The sequence below is a fragment of the Podarcis melisellensis genome (assembly GCF_964234715.1).
Source record: "Podarcis melisellensis genome assembly, chromosome: 17".
Lineage (NCBI taxonomy): Eukaryota > Metazoa > Chordata > Lepidosauria > Squamata > Lacertidae > Podarcis > Podarcis melisellensis.
Genome location: NC_138534.1, coordinates 35,621,911 through 35,643,961, shown reverse-complemented (window position 1 = coordinate 35,643,961; position 22,051 = coordinate 35,621,911). Strand labels below are relative to the sequence as shown.

The following is a 22,051-nucleotide window of genomic DNA, read 5'->3' as shown; positions in this document are numbered from 1 at the left end:
TAGGATCTGTCTCACATTTGGAACTAGTCTACACCTTTTTAAATCTATCTATCTATCTATCTATCTATCTATCTATCTATCTAGCTGTCTATCATCTGTCTATCTATCTATCTATCTATCTATCTATCTATCTATCATCTATCTATCTATCTATCTATCTATCATCTCAGTGTATCTGGTCCTCATAAGCCACAGGAAATCCAAGCATAGGAGACATTAGTTCCCCCTAGCCCAAAATCTGCACAGAATACCAAGGGAAATGTGGAATATGAATATTATCTTGCTGCTCAAAATAAAGGTCCAACTAGTTTGGTTATCTCTCTTCAGAAAAATATGCCTTATACCAAATCTGTTCATTGGTCCACCTACTGTAGCTCATTAATGTCTACACTGACTAGGAATTATTCTCAAGGGTTTGCAGAAAATGATATACCATAAATTGCAATGCTGAACATGAATTTCCCACATTTACTGACACAGAACTGAAATTCTCTTGTATTCTCAAGGGTCTTTCCCAACCCCAGCAGGAGAATATAGGGAGAGGGTCCCCTTTGCATGCAAGGTCCTTGGCCTACCACTGAGCTGTGGTCCTTCCCTAACCTTCAGTGCTGAAAGCTGGATTCCCCCCTGGAAAACCACAAGGAAAAAGCGATGGAGATAGCCATTCCCTTTTGTTGTTCTTCCAGCATCAGCAATGGCACAGTCCACGCGAGGGAAGAACGTAACTATTCTTGCCCAATATGTTGTTGTTGTTGGCATCTGTCTGTCTCAAGAGACAATGGAAGTGTGCCTTCGGGGCTGAATCAGGGGTCAGCAGACATTTCCAGCAGGGGGCCGGTCCACTGTCCCTCAGACCTTGTGGGGGGCTGGACTATTTTTTTTGGGGGGGGGACGAATTCCTATGCCCTACAAATAACCCAGAGATGCATTTTAAATAAAAGGACACATTCTACTCATGTAAAAACACGCTGATTCCTGGACCGTCCGCGTGCCGAATTTAGAAGGAGATTGGGGCAGATCTGGCCCCCGGGCCTTAGTCTGCCTACATCACCTGCTGTGGCTGCAAAGACCAATACACAAAATACATGTTTTATTGCAGGTGGGGCAAATGAAGGTGTCTGGTTTTTGGCGCTACAAGTGCACCATGGCATTTTTCTCTCTGCATTCCTCCCAGCAGTCATTCCTCCTCTGGCCACTGCTGTAGATACACAATCTGTCTGTCTGTCTGTCTGTCTGTCTGTCTGTCTGTCTGTCTGTCTCCAAGCACTGCAGTCATCTACAAGGAATTCCCATATGGCAGGGTTGATGTTGCCAGCCTCCATGTCATGTCTGCAGACATCTTTGTAATGCAGTATTGGTCTGCCAACAGGCCTAGTGCCTGCCAAGATTGTAAAATAATTCCAAGTACTCCTGGCTGCACTTCTGGCTTTAAGGGAAGATTCCATGGAGACTTGCCCTGGGTGCAGTTATCAAAGTAGATAGACAGAGAAAACTTTTTATTCTTCATTATCATTGGTGCCATCCAGTTAACTGGAACGTTGAAAGATTCAGGAGAGACTAAGGGAAACAGTTCTTTACACAGCACATAGTTAAAACTATGGAATTTGATTCCACAAAATGTAATAATGGACACCTACTTGGAGGACTTTAAAATGGATTAGGCAAATCCATGGAGGAAGGCTAGGCGATATCTTGTTTTCAACATCAGGATATACCGATATATCACAATGTCTGTGTCAGGGACCGGACACAGGAGGAGGAATGGAGGAGACAGCGCCCCCTTCTCCTGAACCTTCCCGAGAAGAGGAGGGCAGTATAGATTTACAATGGTGATTTGCAGAAGGTCTTGACTCTGAGGCAGAAGAGGGGAAAGGCTGGGAGATAATGGAAGAGGAGGGGGGAACAGCAGAGCCAGAGCAGCTGGCTGACACATTATCATTAGAAAGCATTCCTGACCCAGCGTGCATTGAGAGTAGTAGAACAGAAAGCTCAGAGGCAGAAAGCACAAATCAGCCAGCGCAGGGATGACGTACGATAGAAGAGATGGAGGGGGTGGAACTTTATTCAGAGCAATGCCATTACTGGGATGGCAAGGCACTTTTTAAAGCCTCTCTCTGTGAATACTGAATAAAGGACTTGGTAAGAACTCTTCTTATTATCTGCTTCTTGGCTGCCCACCATGGGAGGGACCAGATTCCCTGAAGCCTGACAGTCTGAAATAAAGATTGAGTTATGTAAAGGTATTGGCTGGCTTCACGGTTTTTCCCGCATCATGATTTCTGCATCACACACACACACACACACACACACACACACACACACACACACACATCATGATTTGCAATATATTGCCAGGTCAAAAATTATGAAATATGAACTTCAAACTGGAAGATATATCGATAACTACGGCTACCAGTGACTACTATTCACAATGTCTGTGTTCAGCCTCCACTATTGGAGGTAATGCACATTTGAAAACCAGTTGGTGGGAATCACAAGTGAGGAGAGTGCTGTTATGCTTAAGTTTGATTTGTGGGCTTAGCATGGGCATCTAACTGGGTACTGCAAGAACTCGATGCTGGGCTAGATTTACCTTTGGCCTCATCCAGCAGGACTCTTCTTAACCACTAAATACCTTTTTCCTTGCATTTATACCACATTCAACCGCCAAAAGGGCTCCCAGAGCAGGTTATATGCAATCAGTCAAGACAAGACAATCCCTGTATGCAGGCTTACAATCTAAAGGACAGTTTCAAAGGCAAAATAGAACAAGCAAACTCAGACACCGCTTCTTAAAGTGAAATAGAAGCTCTTAAAATGACTAGCTGGAATGGAAATTGTCCAGGGCAGATAGGACAGACAGAGGTGTCAAACAGAGCTGGTCTCTCAGCTGATCTGATAGAGTAACTCTGCTTCCCATCTCTCCCTCTGCTGCAACCTAATCCCATGGTTGCTACCAAGTATGGAAGATGGAGGCTTTGGCTGGTCAAGGTAAACTGACCAAGCTTTATAAATCCAGATAATATTGGTCACTGCCACCATACTTGGTATCTGCTTTCTCTCTTCGTTTTTTAAATGTAAAAGAAAAGGCAAAATGTAGTAATTGCCTTTAATATATCAAATATATTTTGCTGCGTGCTCATCTCTTACACTTCTGCATGTTCAGCTGCATGCACAGCTTGATCCTAAGATTTGCCGTATTACAACAGGCAAATGGTAGATTGGTAATGGACACTGCATCCCGACCACTGAAAATGCCTGATATCCTAACTCATGATAACTCTGTTGAAGCTGTAAGGGTGTGTGTGTGTGTGTGTGTGTGTGTGTGTAATTACACTGTTGCAGGTAGGTATCCCAGTGTGAATCTTGAATAATGAGATACAAGTGACCAGGACCCAGTACTACGGCAGGCATTCCTTTTAGTCAAGTCCAGGGAATATAATGAGAACCAAGCCAGTTGAGAAAGGCCAAAATCAGCAGAATTACTTGAGGCCTCACTGTACAAATATATAACACTATGCTTCCAAAATGCTTCCTTAATTAACAGATGTGCAGCTGTTAACCCATAAATTAGTACAATTACACAATTAATAACAGAATCTAACTTTTGCAGGTTACGTAGGATTGCAGCTGGGGCTATTCCTTGCCAAATTATACTAAATGCAGGAGATGGCAATATTGCCAAGAACTTGTGAAATAACCTTTCTTAGACAATGCCTTTGGCTGCCTGGCCTGACCTGGAAGTCAATTTAAGCTGCAGCAGAAGCACAGTTATGTGGGTAACTGGAATAAAAGTATTTATTACGATGCAATCCTAACCATGTCTAGTCAGTAGTAAATCCTACTGAATTTAATGGGGCTTCCTCTAGGGCAGGGGTGCCTGAACCTTTTCCGAAGAGGGCCAGATTTGATGCGTGGCGGCCAACCAAAGTTGTTGATTGAAGTTGCTGAGCTTTTTCTGTAAATTTAACTCAGGAAATATACTGCCACAGGGGCCGAATTAAACCGACCGGCGACCCCCGTAATGAACTTTGGACATGCCTGCTCTAGGGTAAGTGGGGTTAGGATTGCTGCCTGTGTATCATGAACTGGCAGGGCTACAGGGAGGAGGAAGGGGATCCTGGCAAGGAGTGTAGTCAGGACTGGGACACACTGGGGCAAGCAGGGAATGGGGAAGGAAGTACTCACAGGAGAGGAGTTGAAGGTCAAAGCACAGGAACCAGAGCCACAGAACCCGGGCTCTGAGGTGTAGGGAGCAGCGGGTGTGGCGCTCTAGGAGGCTAAGGCAGGCAAGGACTAATCGCCCAGCTCCCTAGCTGACTAGATGGGGGTTGCTAGCTATGGAAGGAGGGATGTGATTCTTCAGCTAGAGTAGGCTTGGAACAGGTGAGGGTCACATACCTCATCAAGCACAGATGCTGCAATCAGCTTGCAAAGTACAAAAGGGGACCAGAGCTGAGGTGCTATGTCTGTTCAACTGCCAATTGTGGATGATGAAGAAGTGTTTGGGTTTGATATCCCGCTTTATCACTACCCTAAGGAGTCTCAAAGCAGCTAACAATCTCCTTTCCCTTCCTCCCTCACAACAAACACACTGTGATGTGAATGAGGCTGAGAGACTTCAGAGAAGTGTGACTAGCCCAAGGTCACGCAGCAGCTGCATGCGGAGGAGCGGGGAATCGAACCCGGTTCACCACATTACGAGTCCAGCACTCTTAACCACTACACCACACTGGACTTTGGCTTGGATGCTCCTGGACATCTATGGAACTGTGCTTTGGGTTTGACTCTGGACTGTATTCTGACTGCTGGACTTCAGACTTGGCTACTTGGCTTGACCCTGGACTGTGTTTCCTGACCTTTGGACTTTGCTTGTCTGACTTGACATCCAGACTTTGAACTTGACATACTGACTTGCTGCCAGGTAGACCAACAGGTTCAAGACACTTAGTCTCTGTCTTTCTTATTAATAAAATTATATCCTGCCCTAAACTGCAAGCATCCTCAGGCTGGATCACATAAAAATAATACAAAAACATAGAATAAAAATGGCTAAAACCATCGTATAATACTGTATCATCTGCCCCCTATAGCAATGCCATGTGGCTCAATATCTCAACCCCTATCCCTACTTAAGCCTGGAGGAAATGAAAGGTTTACAGCTGGTGCCAAAAGCTAAACACTGCTGGTATCAGTCACATATCAAGGGAAAATCATTCTGCAGCCAGGGTGCCACCAACAAGAAGGCCCCATCTCAAGCAAAAAGCACATTGGACTTTGCTCTGTATGGGATAACAAAAGGGACATCCCTGGCAGATCATTAAGTCTGGGTATTGCTCCTTCAGATAACTGGGTCCTAAGGCATTCAGGACTTTGTACATAAGCATTAAAACCTTGAACTGGGCTTGGTAGCAAATAAGCAGCAATGTAAACTGTTTAGAATTGCTGTTACATGGTTCTGACAACCGTATCACCCTGGCTGCTGTATTTTGCATCAGCTACAGTCACTAAAACATCTTCAAGGGCAGTCCCATGATTACAGTAATCTAATCCAGAGATTACCAGACTATGGACTACTGTGACCAGAGGGCATGAGCCTGTAAAAAGCTGGCGACCCTATGCTTTAGTCCTGATATCCTCTAAGAAACAGAGCCTGTTGCTATCCTGCATAGAGTGGATCAGCTCAGAGAACAAAACCAAGTTACTTTATGTCCCTTGGAAAACGGCTTGCAGCACCCCATGGGGTGCAGGATATTCATCTGCTCAGATAAGATGCAAATAGTGTTCCACCTCAAAGACGGCTAAGCTAACTGCTTTGGGATCACCTTTTCATATAGAAACTAACAGATAATCTGAGAATGCAGACAAACTTAACTGTGTTGACTTTTAGCCAAATGCTGTGTTTCTTGTGGTTTCATGAACCCAATTAAAATACGACAATTTGGATACAGTCCATTCTGGCACACTTCCTCTTTGGATACCATGTGTGTTAAAGTTGATTAGTTATTCATATTGAGGGGATTATGAGTCAAAGATTCCACCTTCCCCTGCAGTAAAATGGAAAGATGCAAATCAGCACACCACCCTTCAGAAATGCTTGTTCATTTGGCTGCCAACACAGTGGGTACAAGGGTGGAATTTTCATTTGTTTTCAGACTGAGATAAAAGGAAAGATTTCAAAATACAAGCAGAGTCTTTGAATGTCCGTTTCCTTTCATCTTCCCCATTGTGGATGGCTACATTGTTGGATTACACATAAATATGGTTCAAAATTGTAATATATATTTAAAAATAGCATATTTCCTAGCTTTGTGTCACACGTTTCATCTATTGCTTCTCCCGTTTCCCCAAATACACACAGACAACTAAAGCTATTGCAAGTATTGTTTCTTCAGCAACCGTATTTTGAAACAATGGAGCCATCCTTGTCGCAAATAATGCCCATGGTTTTTTTTTTCCTGGGGAGACCTGGGGTATGACCAAACAACGAATCCCTTTTCCATTTCCAAGATCAATGCAACAACAAGAGGAAGCAGAAATGAAAGATTTCAGCTCAAGAACATTCTGCACTTGAACTTTTGTTCCATCGACTATTAGCACTCTGAAAAGGTAAAAATGAATTCCTTTGCAAAAGATTGAACGATATGAAGCCAAATCTCCAAACAGCCTGCTTCGGACAACGGCAGGCAAAATGGAAAATAATCATGAAGAAAATAAAGTTTTGATTAAGGAGTAGTTTTGCTGTATTGATCAAAGTGAAAATGCTAGCAAAAGAAAAGCACATGGAAAGAAGAAATACAAACAAAATCTAAGTTATTTACAGTGTCATTTGTGTATAAACCCATATTTACTGTTAAAGCTGCTCTAGACTAAAAGACTTTTAGCTGATTAATTTTCTGCCTTTCAATTGATTGATCTATTTGAATGTATTTGTAGATCACCAGAACCTCAATGTGGCACCTTTTCAAAATACTGAAGAAAGTACAGGGTCATTTCTAACTGAGATGGCAAACCTGTCTCTAGGCTGTACTACTTCAAACTGAAGCTGATGGCTTGCATGACTCAATACCTTTTCAACAAAAAATAAAAATATCCATCCACCTAGAAAACTGGGATGGTAGGGGAAATGGTACTAGCCTAACCTTTTGCCTGACATGTCAGTTTTCTATAGGCAATGAGTTTTGTTATGTTTATCTGAAGAAGCAGTCAATCAAATGACTTCCTACTGTAATCTCAAGTATATATCTCTGAACATTTAAAAAAAGATATCATGGCTAATAGGTTATCCTAGGAGTGGTTATGAACTTCAAAGGCTATCGTCTTTAAAATTCTGAAAAAATTAAAAAGGCATCCCCCCCCCTTTGCTCACTCATCTTATGACTCTTACAGCACATGTTACAGCCATGTATTCCAAATGTTTCTGTGCAATAACTAGAAGTAGAAACTTAACCTCTTCAAATTAAAATTGAAATTTCCATAATGTTTGTGGTAGTGAGGGACTAAACCACACCTGGGATCAGATATCATACAGTGGGGATTCTTGTTTCAGACAGAATTATATATTTTTTAAAAAAACACACAAATGGTTCATTAAAATGAACATAAAAACTGATTTGGGCTGTAATCCTAATCCAATTTACCTAGGAGTAAGACCATTGAATTCAATGGGATTTACTTCTGAATAGACATGGTTAGGTTTACAACTTTAGTAAGGCATTTTATCAAATGATTAGTAGTTCTCCATATATGTATACCTAAGGGGAAAATGAAGACAGAAGTGCCTGGCGTGCTCTGGTTCATGGGGTCACGAAGAGTCGGACACGACTAAACGACTAAACAACAACAACAAAGGGGAAAATACTATTTTTTTTGTAGCAGTTTAATTTTAGCATGGAAACTTTGGTATTCCTTAAAATTTAAGAAAAATGTATATATTTATAAAAAAGGAAATACTTCTATATTTTCAATTCAAACAGCCAAGGTTTGGGTCTTTCACTTTTCAGTGTTATAGCATAATGTCAGAAGGGGCTTTGTGCTGCACAGCTGAATACTCAGCCAAACTGTGACTGACACATTCAAATGTATTAAATATTTTTTTTATTGTCATGAAGCCAAGTGATTAACCACACTGTTGCTAGAAGGCAAATTAGACCTTGGCAAAGAAGATGGCAGGGTTGATGGTAGGTCACTGAGCAATGGTTTCACCTAGAATTAGAATATTTCTTTTTTGTTTTATTCGCATGATGTGATAGGTCCCTGTGTGGTTTCAAGAATGCATTTATACCAAGATCTTGTTTTGCTATATTGCATCATTTTCAGTCTTTTCAAATCCTTTTGGTTTATATTGATTTGCTCATGTGAGTGTCTGTTGTATGTGTGCTCATACAAATCTGCATGCATGTTTACTGCCAAATGATTGGAAGGGAAATATCACGCATAATTTTTTTTGAATTCCAGTTAATCAAAGACTTTAAGAATAATGTAGTGAAGCGACACTTAACAAAAATCAATTTCATTAATTCCAGATCCTCTTTAGCCCCATTATACAGCTGTATGAAAATTACTAACTGTGAAATATAAAAAAGATTATTCTGTAATTGAAACCTTTTTTGTTTTTAGTTAAATTTTGAAATCAATAAAATTCAAATTAAAATGGAGCAATTTCCTAACTCTTCCCCATTGGCTCAATATACAGTCATAATTGCTGTGAAACAAACATATTCAGAAGAGGTGAAAATGATCATGCTGGCTTCTTAATAAACTGTTATGAGTCTTGCTTTCTCTAGCAAACTCTGAACTCAAGCAAACCTGTAAAATAATATGGCAAATGGGACACAACCATGCCAGATAGGAATGTAATGAAAAGGGGATATATCCCCTGGCCCTGCCAAAACTGAAATGAAGCAATTTAGATTTAGGGACACCAATGTTGTATTGGCTCTGAATACTAGATCCAGTTTGTAGTGGTAGTAATATACAATTGTCATCATCTTTAAGCTCTGGTCTTGTGAGCTTCCGGAAGCATCTGGCTAACTGCTATTGGAAACAAGGTGCTAGATGAGGTGAACCTTTTGTCTGATCCAGCAACGCAAGTCTTCTTACATGCTTATGATGGGTGAGCACTTGTATAGATGTCAATGGTGTAGAAAAGTGGCTTCTGAGAACCAGCTCAAATCTCTTCACATGCTGAGCTTCTCAAGTACACGCGGGTGTTGAACTGGCTTGATTACCCATATCCTTTCAAAGTAAGGGGAGGTGACCTTACCAAACATAGCAGGACAGCTTACTCTATGGTCGTAACCCTTTCATGCATTAATTAGACTTAAGCATGTTGGTTTTTGAGGCTGGTTATCCCACACTTCAGTGGGAGGGATATAATAGAGTTCTTCAGCGGTCAGGACTTTTTTTCTAGAACTTATTGAGCTCCCAAGTTTCTTGAGACGTATCCTCAGGCTCCCAAATTCAACCAAGTATGAGATGATGTGTGCAGAATTAGGTATACGCATGACTGAATACTGGGCATGGACTAGCACTATAAAATACTGGCTGTGTTGCCATTTTTGTTCCCAACCTTCAAGTCTACTTTCTGATTTACCTAAGGACTCCTATAAACCCAGATGGCTCCAACTCATACACAGCAAAATTGGTATTGGTATTGACTTGGAATTATTGTATAATTCTATTTATCGCAATATCCAAATTAGATTAAAGGATATCGAACAACAAAACATTGAATCAACTGTAAATAAAATAATCTCCTATGAGTTCTATGGTTTAAATACAACCAATGACAGGCTCACCTATATCTCAAAGTTAATAATTCCAGTGTAGGACATTTATATTAGCCCAGATGAATATTTCCCCCTCAACTTTTGTAAGGGCAGATATTTAAATATCCATAGAAATAATAGACATTGCGGATGTTATTTGAATGGCCGGACACTGTAGAACATATTATTTTCTACTGTCCACTGTACAACCAGCTACACAAATGTGTATTATCCCCTTTTTTGGGTAGTTTAACGTCATGGCACAATGAAAATATCAGATTCTACCTGTCTGGTATTAACCTGGAGATAACTGCAAGGGTGGCTGAGTTTCTGTCAACAGTATCTCTTAGAGTGGTCAATGGCATGGTTTAGCGGGAAGACACTCCAATGAAAATTTCTGTTACAATATATCTTATATGGCTGTTTCTTTGTGTGTGTGTGTGTGTGTGTGTGTGTGTACACACACACACACACAAATTGTATATGGATGTTTTAAGATGGTCTATAACTATAATGCCTAATAAAGTTTTGGAGAGAAAGAGAAAGAAAGCATTAATTAGACTTAAGCATGTTGGTTATATGAGGCTTGTTCTTCAGCAGTCAGGGCTTTTTTTTCTAGAAAAAGGTGCCAGAACTTGTTGAGCTTTTAAAGGGAGATATACCCAGTTTCCATCGTGGAACACAGAACGCCGTGACACAACACTACAGAGGTGCTGGAACGACCACATTGATGGGTCTCAAACCCTCAGTGAGGGACTTCCCCTGCATGCGAAGACAGACTCTGTTGGATTGAGCAATAGTGGGTTCTGCATGTGCTGTAGAGGGGCAGATGGGATTAGTCTACACAAATCCAGAGGTGGAGTCCCTAAAACAACTGGATGGCACCTCCTTCCAGCAACTTCTGCAGCCAAGCTGGTGCCAAACCTATTGCTCTGTTTTCCTTTGGACCACATCAGCAAGAGGGGTGGGGTCAGGATGGATAAAAATCAATGATTTTTTAAAAATAAAAAATTGGTTGTTTTTTAAAATGCTTTTGGAGGAAACATCTTTCTAAAGATAGTTTTCTATTTAAGTTACATTATAGTCCAAAGTCTATTCATCAGGAAATAAGGATTTGTTTTTAATTATGTAGCATGAGGCTTTATATGCAGTGTTTAAATGAACTCCATTAATCCATTCACAATGCCATGCCTTTCCACAGGTTTCTGTAAGATTATTTGGGGCAGTTTTTCTAACGAGGTATCACAGATGCTTGTCCTTGCAAAAGTGTGAATTTGTGTCTGCAGAGATAACATGCCTTTTCTTCACAACAAAAATGTTATAAAATAAACATACAGAGTTAATCCCATTGTTCTTTTGCAAATTTATATCTACAGAATCAACCCCTTACCTCTTAAATGCTAAGTTCCAAGAGGTTCAATGAATAGATTGTTTGGAGTGGAGTAGATCTGCAGAAGTAGCTAAGTGTGAAGCAGTAAAAATGAAAGTGCAACCTTGTGAGCAGAATACTCCATGAGTCTTGGGATCTTTGTGTAATAACTGTGCAAGTCAGTTGAATGTCTGTGTGACTCAGACTTGAGGCAAGTGCTGAAGGCACTTCTGGGCTGGCAACCTCTTCCCAATCACACTGGGTTCCAGCAACTGCACTAACACTTAACTGTACAGAATAGGCACCTGAATGTAGAAGCAAATCCAAAGAGGGGTGTGTGTGGAAATAGTAACTGGGATCTGTAAGTCCTTGGCGAGACCTTGAAGAGCTTGCCAGTCAACTAATAAGAGTTCACTGGTTCCAGGCCCTTCTTCCCAGGGCTCGTCTGACATTGTCCAAACAATAAAGTCTCTACCTGGAACTTTAGTTCTGCAGCAGGAATCCCTGAAGTTCTCTGCTCCAGTATTGCACCCAGAGCTCAGAAACTACCGGTACTCGCGCTAATGAAATTCCCTGTCGCCAAATGCACCTAGAACAATGGGAGTTTCAAACACTGGGTGTGGAAGAGGGCTTCGGATGAAGGAGAAGGTGGCAGAAATTGCTGCCTCTCTTCAATGAACGGAGGAGAAACTTAGAATAACCTTAATTTCCTGTGACCGGACACATACAATGTAGCTGTTAATCTAACCTTCAAAATGTTAATTTGAAATTTCTTTAGAAGATACAAGAAAAGGCTTCAGATCAATTTTTCCTACATGAAAATTACAAATGATCTTAAAGAGGGACTTGTATGTATATCAGATACCATTTGAAGCAATCCCTGCATTTGTTTAATCTTTCCGGTGTCAAACTAACAGCCCATTTGCAATATCATGCATAATTAATTTGTTTTCCATATAGTAATATGATTAACAACTTCACATTTTACACGGGGTACTGAGTCATGTTCAAATAAAACAAGTTCTAATGAGAAAAATTGGATGTGGCAGCAAACCAGTGTTCCACTAAGCAATCCAGATTCAGATGTGTTTGCCTCTCTTTTCTGCATGTATTTTTGTCAGGATTCCACTGTAAACAAGATAATTTCTTTTGTGTCAGGTTATCCAGAGTAAATGTGTTTTAATGAACAGCTCTTTTATTGTAAATATCGCAATATGTTGAAAAGGTATTTACATATGATGTTTTGGAGATTAAGTACAATCTGCTACATATGAAGACAGATTTGCTCAATGAGGGCCGCTAATGTTAGCCACCTATGTTTTAATTGTTAAAGTCCTATATGCCAAATACATAGTTAATTATTTCAACAGAATGAGTCAATGTTAGCCCTTCTTGCTTTGCCTAAATCTCTCCTAGCTTCCCTTCAAATGTCGCACCTTCATGCCAGTCTTTTGTAAGAGCACACCACCTTTCAAGCTTGCTTTCATAGGCCCTGTTTCTTTCACCCCTCTTTTTCTAGGATCTTCTGCCTACCTGGACTTCCTAAATTCAGACCATCCAATCTACTGCCAGAGGCTTATCTCACTGGCAAGTCCCTTTGGCACAAGGCAGGTAGGTTGCACCTACAACTGTCAGGGACCCTTCTGCCTAGCCAGCATTTGTGTCACAAGCAGAGAACTGAGCCAAATCTCTTCCAGAGTGCCCTAGTGTCCCACAATACGGATGTCAAAACAAAACACAAATGACGTGTTATTTAAGGACGCGCAACATGGCAGGGCCAGAAGATAAAAATAGATGTCAAGAGCAGGTGGTGAGCAATTCTGTTGCAGATGTAAAGCAGGTCTTGCCTTTCTCATTTAATCCCAACAACAACCACCCTGTAAGATAGGTTTGGATGAGAGGCAGTTACTGGCCCAAGGTAACCCAGTGAGCTTCATGGCCAAGTGGGGAGTTTGAACCCTGGTCTACCGAAGTCCTAGTCCGATGCCTGGCCTAACCACTACACCACACTGACCACAACACATTGTCTTAGAGCAACAGCTCTAAGTCACAGCAAGCTGGGCCAATGTCAGGAGAGTGCATTGATGGACACCTGCCAAGGCCCCTCGCTGCAAAGTCACCCACTGTTAAACCACAGAACCTCCTGGCCCTGCTGTTCCTCCTCTTTGCTGCCTCTGAGTTGTAGGGATGTATTAAAACTAGGAAAGGATATATCAGTTAGATATTATCATTCCTCGCTCATGTTTGTGAGTTTAGCATATGTCCCTTTGCAGCTCAAAATAAGGAAGCTGTTGATAAACTAGCTTTAGCCTTTTAGTAAAGTAATCCAGGATGCTTTAATGCAGACTACATTTCCTGGTAATTTACCTTTTCTCCCTTAAAAACAATAAACACGCAAAACAGTCTTCTTATAAGTAAAGAAAAATTTACTCATTCAGTTTCACAGAGGCAGTCTTGAGAGTGGTGACTAAAAGTAGTTGCAGACCTATATTGTACTTTAGATTAAAAAGGAATCTGAGCTGGCCTACATCCTTAGTTATGGATGAGCAAAGCGAAGAGATGAGTATTTGAATATCAAGAAGAAGAGAAAAGAGAGAGCAGGCCAGGAACATAGCCAGCTTTTAGAGCATGGACCCCGCTTACCTGGCAGTACACAACGGGAGTGGCTCTCACAGGTAGTACTGCCAACTTCCTCTGTGTGTGCTTTTCTAGTGAACACGTCTTGTTGGTTTGAGTACATTGTAAATATCCCACATGAGCAAGTAAGCAGTGGCCATACTGAGGAGATGGAGAAGTTTTTGGCCTCGCACAGGGTGCCATATTATGAAAGATTACCAAAGTCTGCCCCTGAGGAGGTGGAGCTACTCAGATAGGGTGGCCACCGATGGCATCTTGCCTGAGCACCTGCTCCAGCACTGATGACAGGCTGTGCCCAGTAAATTCCTTCTAAACAATGTGCTACAGAAGAAATCCCAGTCCTTATTGTCACATATAAACAAGTACTGAGTCAAGCTTTCCTACCCTTTTAAACCACCACTCTCTTCCAAATTGGGTCAGATACCCAGCTGAGTTGGAGGGAAGGAGCAATGCTTAATTTACTGGAGCTATGCCAAGGTATACCAGCTGAAGATCCTGTACAGTATCTTTGTTTAAAATCAAAATACTCTAAAAAGCAAATAGTAATAAGATAAGGAAAATCTGCTTTAATGTTCCTGCAGTTGGCAAGAGGAATAAGTTTGCATTAAACATTATCATGAATGGAGGTTCTTAAAGCGGTGGCAGTGTGACGGTGCAGCTGTTGCCCTTTGAGATGCCAAAACTTAATGAAGTAGGATAAACCTTGCCGAGGAGACAAACACATAAATGAGATTTATCCCAAGAAGGATTAACTTCTGTACTTACACATTTCCAAGGACAAATAGCGAGGAAAGCTTTCCACATGTCATCAGACGGTGGGCCTGTGGGGGGTGATTTGAGTTTCACACACGCTGAGAATGTCACAAATCCTCTGGAACATGTTAGAATCAATGTTTCTTGTTGATCCAAGTAGAAGTCTCCAGAGCCCCGAAGTGCAAGCATGTTAACAAAATCCTCCGCTAAGGGGTCATTCAAAAAAGCAAGTCACACATCTAGGGGAAAGGAGAAGGTAGCAAGGTGGTGACAATTTGCAACAAGCAAGAGAAGCTAAAAATCTGGTGGTCTTTCCGGCACAGTCACTTAACGTTGGTCAACATGATACAATCAAAACAGGGATAATTCCAAGAATTGCATCCTCAGTGGGAGCTCCCCACTGCAGGAGGAATTATCCCCCCCCCCCGCCTTGGTCCCGATCTTTCTTGGAATGCAGGTGCAGCAGAAGCCACTTGGGTTTCCCTGACTCCAGCCTTTCAGTAGCTCTTGATCAGGAGGTTGTCAGCAAGCTGTCCACAGCACCAGTTAGGAGCTCCCTGACTGCACTTCAAGCATACTGTGTTTTAAACATAAGAAAACAGCAAAAGAGCAAATCTAATCTTTAGGGCAGATGCAAGGTCTTTTGCTGCCCAAACAGAAGCCATCATAGATTATGAAGGGATGGTTTTGACCTATAAATATTAATAATCATTTTATTATTTGTACCCCTCCCATCTAACTGAGTTGCCCTAGCTTTCAATGGCTCAGGACTGCAATGCCTCAAGGTCTGCCTCTTCCCATTTGCACTGACCTGGACCCTGCAATCCTAATCTGAGGCCCTTCTTCATGTGCGTCCTCTACGAGATGTCTAGAGGGTGGCAACATGAGAGCGGGCTTTTTCTGCAGTGGCTCCCTGCTTGTGGACTGCTTTCCCCAAGGAGGTTCGCCTGTCACCTTCATTACATATCTTTATGCGCCAGGCAAAAACGTTCTTCTTATTCCAGGCTTTTGGCTAATTAAACAGCATATGACCTTCTAAAATGTGTTTTTCTATTGGATGGGGAATATAGTTTTTGCTTGTTATTATGTTATGTATTTTTGTATTTTTATATTGTAAACCACCATGTGATCCTTGGATAAAGGGCTGTATAGAAATGTAATAAAGATCAATAAATGAATGCAGGAGTGATAACATCATATACTTTTATTGACTTTTGGTGAGTCTTGTTGTCATTTACTAATCATGAGGAATGCACCATTTCTGGGCAAGGTACTGGAGCCTGTGGTAGCATCTCATCAACTAGGATCATTAGATTGAGCATTTTCTTACTCCTTTCCCACTACCCCACCGTCCCCCGGTGCTACTTTATTTTTAGAAATACTAATCCTCCCCTAAGGTTACAGCATTCTTTCATGGCAATCAACATAGAATAACACACTTGTAAACTGTGAGCAGATTTGATTTGGAACATGCTGATAAATTTGGCAGTAGAAAATAGGTCACTGATTATATTTCCAATTTGCATTTGGCTCTCGTTGACTTTCTGCTAAGTGTGCCAGAAACACAGGTGCTTAAACGGAGTGTTGCAGTCTTGGAGTGATATGGTCTATCTTGCTTTCATCACACCATGCCTTAGAGTTACCTTGTGCTGTTTTGATAGAGCTATTAATTTAAATTCTTTATTTAAGGTTTGTCTCTCCTTAAAAAAAACCCCTTCAAACAGATTTTCGCATATGAATGGAGTGAAACAAAGAATATAATCTTAACCCCAGTGAATGGTTTTCAGACTGACATCTGTACATTAAGAATATGTAAAAATACCAATTTCATGCTCTGACAGCTTATTCTGCATTGGTGGTGGTGGGATAATACCATGGGAATGCGAAATGTCAAAGCATTACATAATGTCAGCCATTCACATGTTCGTCTGATGAGCTATCATGGAGTGTTCCTTAAGGGACATTTCCCCCCCTGAAAAATGAGAATGAGGGAGGAAAAGAACCAACAAAACAACAAGAAGAATTAAAAAAACAGGCCTGACTCAAAAATTAACATTATTGTCCAAGCCTGAGCAGTGTGTATGGAGGTCCTGGGCTGTCCAGACAACAAATCCCCCCTCTGCCTTACTTCCAAAGTAAAGGAGAGGAATGTTTCACTGCAGCTTGGCTTCAGAAGTTGCTGGAAGGAGGCATACAAGGCGACATCAAACTATTTTAGTGACTCCACTAAAGATTTGTGTAGGGTTTACTCCTCAGCCTTTTCTTTTCCCAATGATCTCCCCCAAAGCAGTGGAGGTTTAGGATCCTTCTAGATTGGCTTCTTCTCCATCTGCCCCTCATTTCCCTTTACAGCACATGCAGATACCACCTTCTCGGCGACAATACCCACTATTGGTCTTTTCCACACAATCTGCTGGAGCCTGTCTTTGCATGCATAGAAGTCCCTAACTCACTGAGGATTTGAGACCCTTGGCTACCCCTCACCTGTTTTAGCCATCCAGTCAAAGACGTTTCCTAGGGTCTGGCTGCTGTCACATGCTAATAGTTTATAGGAACCACAGATGAGAGGTGAATGCAGGGTGGGGACCAAAGGTGGACAAACTACCCCAGAAGGAGCAAGATGTGTTCCCCCCACCAGAGATACTACCCCTCCCCATACACCCCTTGCATGGACTACCTAGCACTTCAGAAGATTTGTCCAGGCTAGTACTGGGTGCTAGCTGACTCTCAGGGAGCCTTACACTGTGGGAAATTGCTGAATCCTTGCAAGCTCTAAGTTGAAGTGTTTCCATTTCACTGCTTTCTACCTTGATTTGCCTTGTTTGAAGTTTGGTGGTGCTGCTTTTATTATTCATCAGCCACTGTTAATGGTCATAAAAAGGGTGAGAGTGGAAATAAATCCTAAAGAAATGTACCATAATTGTATTTGGCTACATAGTACAATGCAACAGCAGGTCTCTGTGCAGATTCTGCAGGCAGATGATTCCCTATCACTGCAACAGACCCATTTCCAGAATTCCACTCAGCCCAATCCTCCTCCTGCAGCAGTATGGACCAAAACATACCATGGTATATTTAAAGTTTAAAAAAATCTATGACATTATAAGCTTATTGAGGCTTATTCTTAATAGGCAGTCATGTTTATTTAAAGGATTTACTAAGGTCTGTGGTTTCATTGAGTTACTTTAAATAGGGTTAAAGGTAAAGGTAAAGGTACCCCTGCCCATACGGGCCAGTCTTGACAGACTCTGGGGTTGTGCGCCCATCTCACTTAAGAGGCCAGGGGCCAGCGCTGTCCGAAGACACTTCCGGGTCACGTGGCCAGCGTGACATCGCTGCTCTGGTGAGCCAGAGCCACACACGGAAACGCCGTTTACCTTCCCACTGGTAAGCGGTCCCTATTTATCTACTTGCACCCGGAGGTGCTTTCGAACTGCTAGGTTGGCAGGCGCTGGGACCGAGCAGCAGGAGCGCACCCCGCCGCGGGGATTCGAACCGCCGACCTTTCGATCGGCAAGTCCTAGGCGCTGAGGCTTTAACCCACAGCGCCACCTGCGTCCCAGGGTTACTGTTCCTTTATTAAATTTCTATACTACCCTTTATCCGAGGATCACATATAACCATTAAGAATGTAGTTATGGACAAAGGACAATGGCAATAAACTCTCTCTACACACCAGGTCTGGGAACAGAGTGTTGGAAGGTCTACACACACAAAAAGGATTTTTATATGTTTGGGAAACAACAAAGGTGCTGATTGTAAGGAAACAAAAAAGGCCAGCTATGAAAATGGATTAAATTTAATAGAAGGATAAGAAGGTGATTAAAAAAGAATGAAGTGGCATCATCAGGAAGCATTTGGACTTAAGTTTGTAACAGGAATGGGAAACCTAATTATTTTAAAAATTGTATTAAATTTAAATAATTTGGAAAATGTGTGTGTGTGTGTGTACCAGGTTAGTTTTTTCCTCTATTCAAGCCCTAGCAAATTACTCTCTCTCTCTGGTTAACACACAATTCACTACACCCAGAGACTTTTACAAGTAGACTTCAACTTGGCACTCACGTCCTTCACTCTTGGGTCCCTTTGATCTTCTTAGGGTTGCTGTTCAGAACAACCAGCTGGCATTTGGCAATAGCCACAAAACCTATCTCTCCTCCTAGCAGACCTTCAGCTCTTTGCCCTGGCAATACCAGTTCCTCGGTTACATCTCCAACTTCCCTTCAGAAACAAACCTCTTCTCCTAGTTGCTCCCCTAAGCCCTCCCTGTTCCACTCCAACAGCTACTCTAGTCTGACCAGTACTGAACCTGGCCTTTTATCACTACCATCCGAGTGAAATCCTGTCCTGTGATTGGTTTGTAGTTATGGGCCAATGAGATGAGGAGGAATGTCCACTTACTGACCAGTTAAAACAGCCCCCCTTTGGTTTTGAATATAAAGCCAGAAACCTCCCCTAATGTAGCACCTGGTTGACAGTTTAACTGACTCTTTGCTGCTTGCAAGACTGCATTCAGTTCAGTTAACTCTTTACATGCCTCACAGAATCAATAAATAATAGAGCTGTAGAGCTGGAAGGGATGAGAATAGTGTGATACCTCAGGTTAAGAACTTAATTCGTTCTGGAGGCCCGTTCTTAACCTGAAACTGTTCTTAACCTGAGGTACCACTTTAGCTAATGGGGCCTCCTGCTGCCGCTGCGCGATTTCTGTTCTCATCCTGAAGCAAAGTTCTTAACCCGAGGTACTATTTCTGGGTTAGCAGAGTCTGTAACCTGAAGCGTCTGTAACCTGAAGCGTCTGTAACCTGAGGTACCACTGTAATCTAGTCCAACCCCCTGCAATGTAGGAATCTTTCATCCAATGTGGTGCTCAAACCCATGAGCCTGAGATTAAGTCTCAAGCTTTACCAACTGAGCTATCCTGAGTTAGCCTCATGTTGTTAAAAAATACATGGACATTTTCATAATAAAACTTTCCTACACTGGAGGCTGGTTTGGGTAGAAGTATTGATTCCAGTCCAAAACGCATTCCAGGCTGGTGTGCAACAGGTACTTAAAGTGAAACTGACAAAAGGTGTAGAAAAAGCAGCATTTTCCGAGTGCTCCTGGATTTCAACCAGGAACTTCATGATCCAAGACCAAGGCTAGTAAACTAAGTGGATCTGTCTTTGTTGAGGCCTCACAGCCTTTTAAATAATATAAGTACAGTAAACATCAGCTCCTGTGACTGGCATACATTATGAAATATCTAATATGGACATGCCTGGTTTAATTATAGAAGCCTTGCTTTCTGTCCTTATGTGGACAACAGGGCAGAGCTTTCAGATGGTTTCACCTCGTCAAGTAAATCCAAAGACTTGTCTGAATCCAGCTACAAACGTCCTGCTTCTTGAAACACCTTACATGCACTTTTAAAGGTATGATGGCATTAAAATAACAGTGTCAATTTGATGATCAACAGTTTATTAAAAAACTTTCACAAATTTATGTGTCCACTCAACACGCCAAAAGGTCCTTTAACAAGAATTTTTTTTAAAAAAGAGGGCAGCTTCAAAGGTAGGTGGCAATGTGGTCTGCCATTTAAAATGCCCACAAAGCACACACAAGCCTTTGCACCTACCTAGTATTAGTTCTTAGCCTTTACTATCATAGGGATGTTTATGTACTTGTTACATCCCTCCCCTCCCACCAAGCCAGTCTCCTTCTTCATTAGCCATTGCTAAAAGGTCTTCTGGTATTGTATATTCTTTTCTTCTGCAATAAGCCTGGTTAGCATTGGCTTCAGAAGCAGTGTATGTTCATAAACTGACCATCACAACCATAACTTTCATCCCAGGATGATGCAAGAGTGTAATATTGGCTGTGATCTTATGCACACTCACTTTGGTGCAAGTTCCATTGATTTCAGTAGGATTCTCTCCAAAACACAGAAGGTAAGAACAGTCCCAATTACAGAATTCATGTACTTGGACCCTCACTTGCCTGGTTCTCAGATCTGCCATTCCAATTCTATCATGAATTTTTGGTTATGTTATTCTGGTGTTCTAAGAATATACACTGCACAGTTTCCATGAGATTTCGTCTTGTAAAGAATAATTAGGTCAGGGTTGGGAAACTTTTTCCAGCCTTTGGGGAAAACCTTTTGGGGGTTGCATGACACTGGTGGCTGGAGCAACAGATGAGCTTTTCTTTGTAGACTGCAGTCCAACCATGCAAAAGTCAGAGATCTCTACGTGTGTATCTCTCAATCCAGGCAAGCAACAGGCATTTATACATTTCAAGGATACATCCCAGCCATGCAAAAGTTCTAGAGATGGAGGTGGTGCAGGGGAAATGAGAGATGTGGTATGAAAGTCCCAAAACTCCATAGGGTGGCCTGGAGCACCACATTTGGGTTCCACACCTGAGGTCCCCTTCCCCAGTGTAGGAATAGGTAAAGGTAAAGGGACCCCTGACCATTAGGTCCAGTCGTGACCGACTCTGGGGTTGCAGCGCTCATCTCGCTTTATTGGCCGAGGGAGCCGGCGTACAGCTTCTGGGTCATGTGGCCAGCATAACTAAGCTGCTTCTGGCGAACCAGAGGAGTGCACAGAAACACTGTTTATCTGCCCGCCAGAGTGGTACCTATTTATCTCTTTGCACTATGACAAACTTTCGAAATTCTAGGTTGGCAGGAGCAGGGACCGAGCAACGGGAGCTCACCCTGTTGCAGGGATTTGAACTGCCGACCTTCTGATCGGTAAGTCCTAGGCTGTGGTTTAACCCACAGCGCCACCCACATCCCCAGTGTAGGAATACATCAGGACAAATCAAAGCATCTATATAGTGATTCAACCAAATGAAATCAGCCCCAAAATCTACCTTTAACCCAACCTACAACTTATATAGGGATGCGGGTGGTGCTGTGGGTTAAACCACAGAGCCCAGGACTTGCCGATCAGAAGGTTGGCTTTTCGAATCCCCATGACGGGGTGAGCTCCCGTTGCTCGGTCCCAGCTCCTGCTAGCAATTCGAAAGCACGTCAAAGTGCAAGTAGATAAATAGGTACCACTCTGGCGGGAAGGTAAACAGCGTTTCCGTGCACTGCTCTGGTTCACCAGAAGCGGCTTAGTCATGCTGGCCACATGAACCAAGAAGCTGTACGCTGGCTCCCTCGGCCAATAAAGTGAGATGAGTGCCACAACCCCAGAGTCATTCGCGACTGGACCTAATGGTCAGGGGTTCCTTTACCTTTACAACTTACTGTATATGTCTGTTTTCCCCATGCTAACATTCCTTTCATCCCTTTTGTTTTTTTAAAACACCAGTAAAAAACAACTAGTTTCTACTAATCCTGCGTCACTTGGGATGCGACTAATACACAGGTTATAAAAGGCAGGTGGCTGTAGGTGAAGCAAGCCCAAATGTGATCTGCTGAAGTTCCTCCTCTCGGGAAGATTAGGATCTGCTGCCCCCTTGGATCCTGCTGCCTGAGGCACCTTGCCACATGGTTAGGACGGCCTTGCATGAAGCACAGGCGCTA

At 42.2% G+C, this 22,051-nt stretch overlaps 1 long non-coding RNA gene across 3 annotated transcripts; it reads right to left on the bottom strand.

Annotated features, from left to right (window-relative positions):
• Window positions 1–11,945: 11,945 nt before the first annotated feature.
• On the bottom strand, window positions 11,946–21,078 carry LOC309360358. 3 transcript variants are annotated; one of them, XR_014164038.1, is made up of 3 exons: window positions 18,595–21,059; window positions 14,542–14,768; window positions 11,946–12,267 (listed from the first exon to the last, which is right to left on the bottom strand). It is a non-coding gene; the product is annotated as an uncharacterized lncRNA (long non-coding RNA). The 3 variants fall into 3 exon arrangements; XR_014164037.1 differs by lacking the exon at window positions 11,946–12,267 and adding an exon at window positions 12,284–13,016 and having other exon boundaries at window positions 18,595–21,060; XR_014164036.1 differs by lacking the exon at window positions 11,946–12,267 and having other exon boundaries at window positions 14,323–14,768; window positions 18,595–21,078.
• Between the last annotated feature and the right edge of the window lie 973 nt (window positions 21,079–22,051).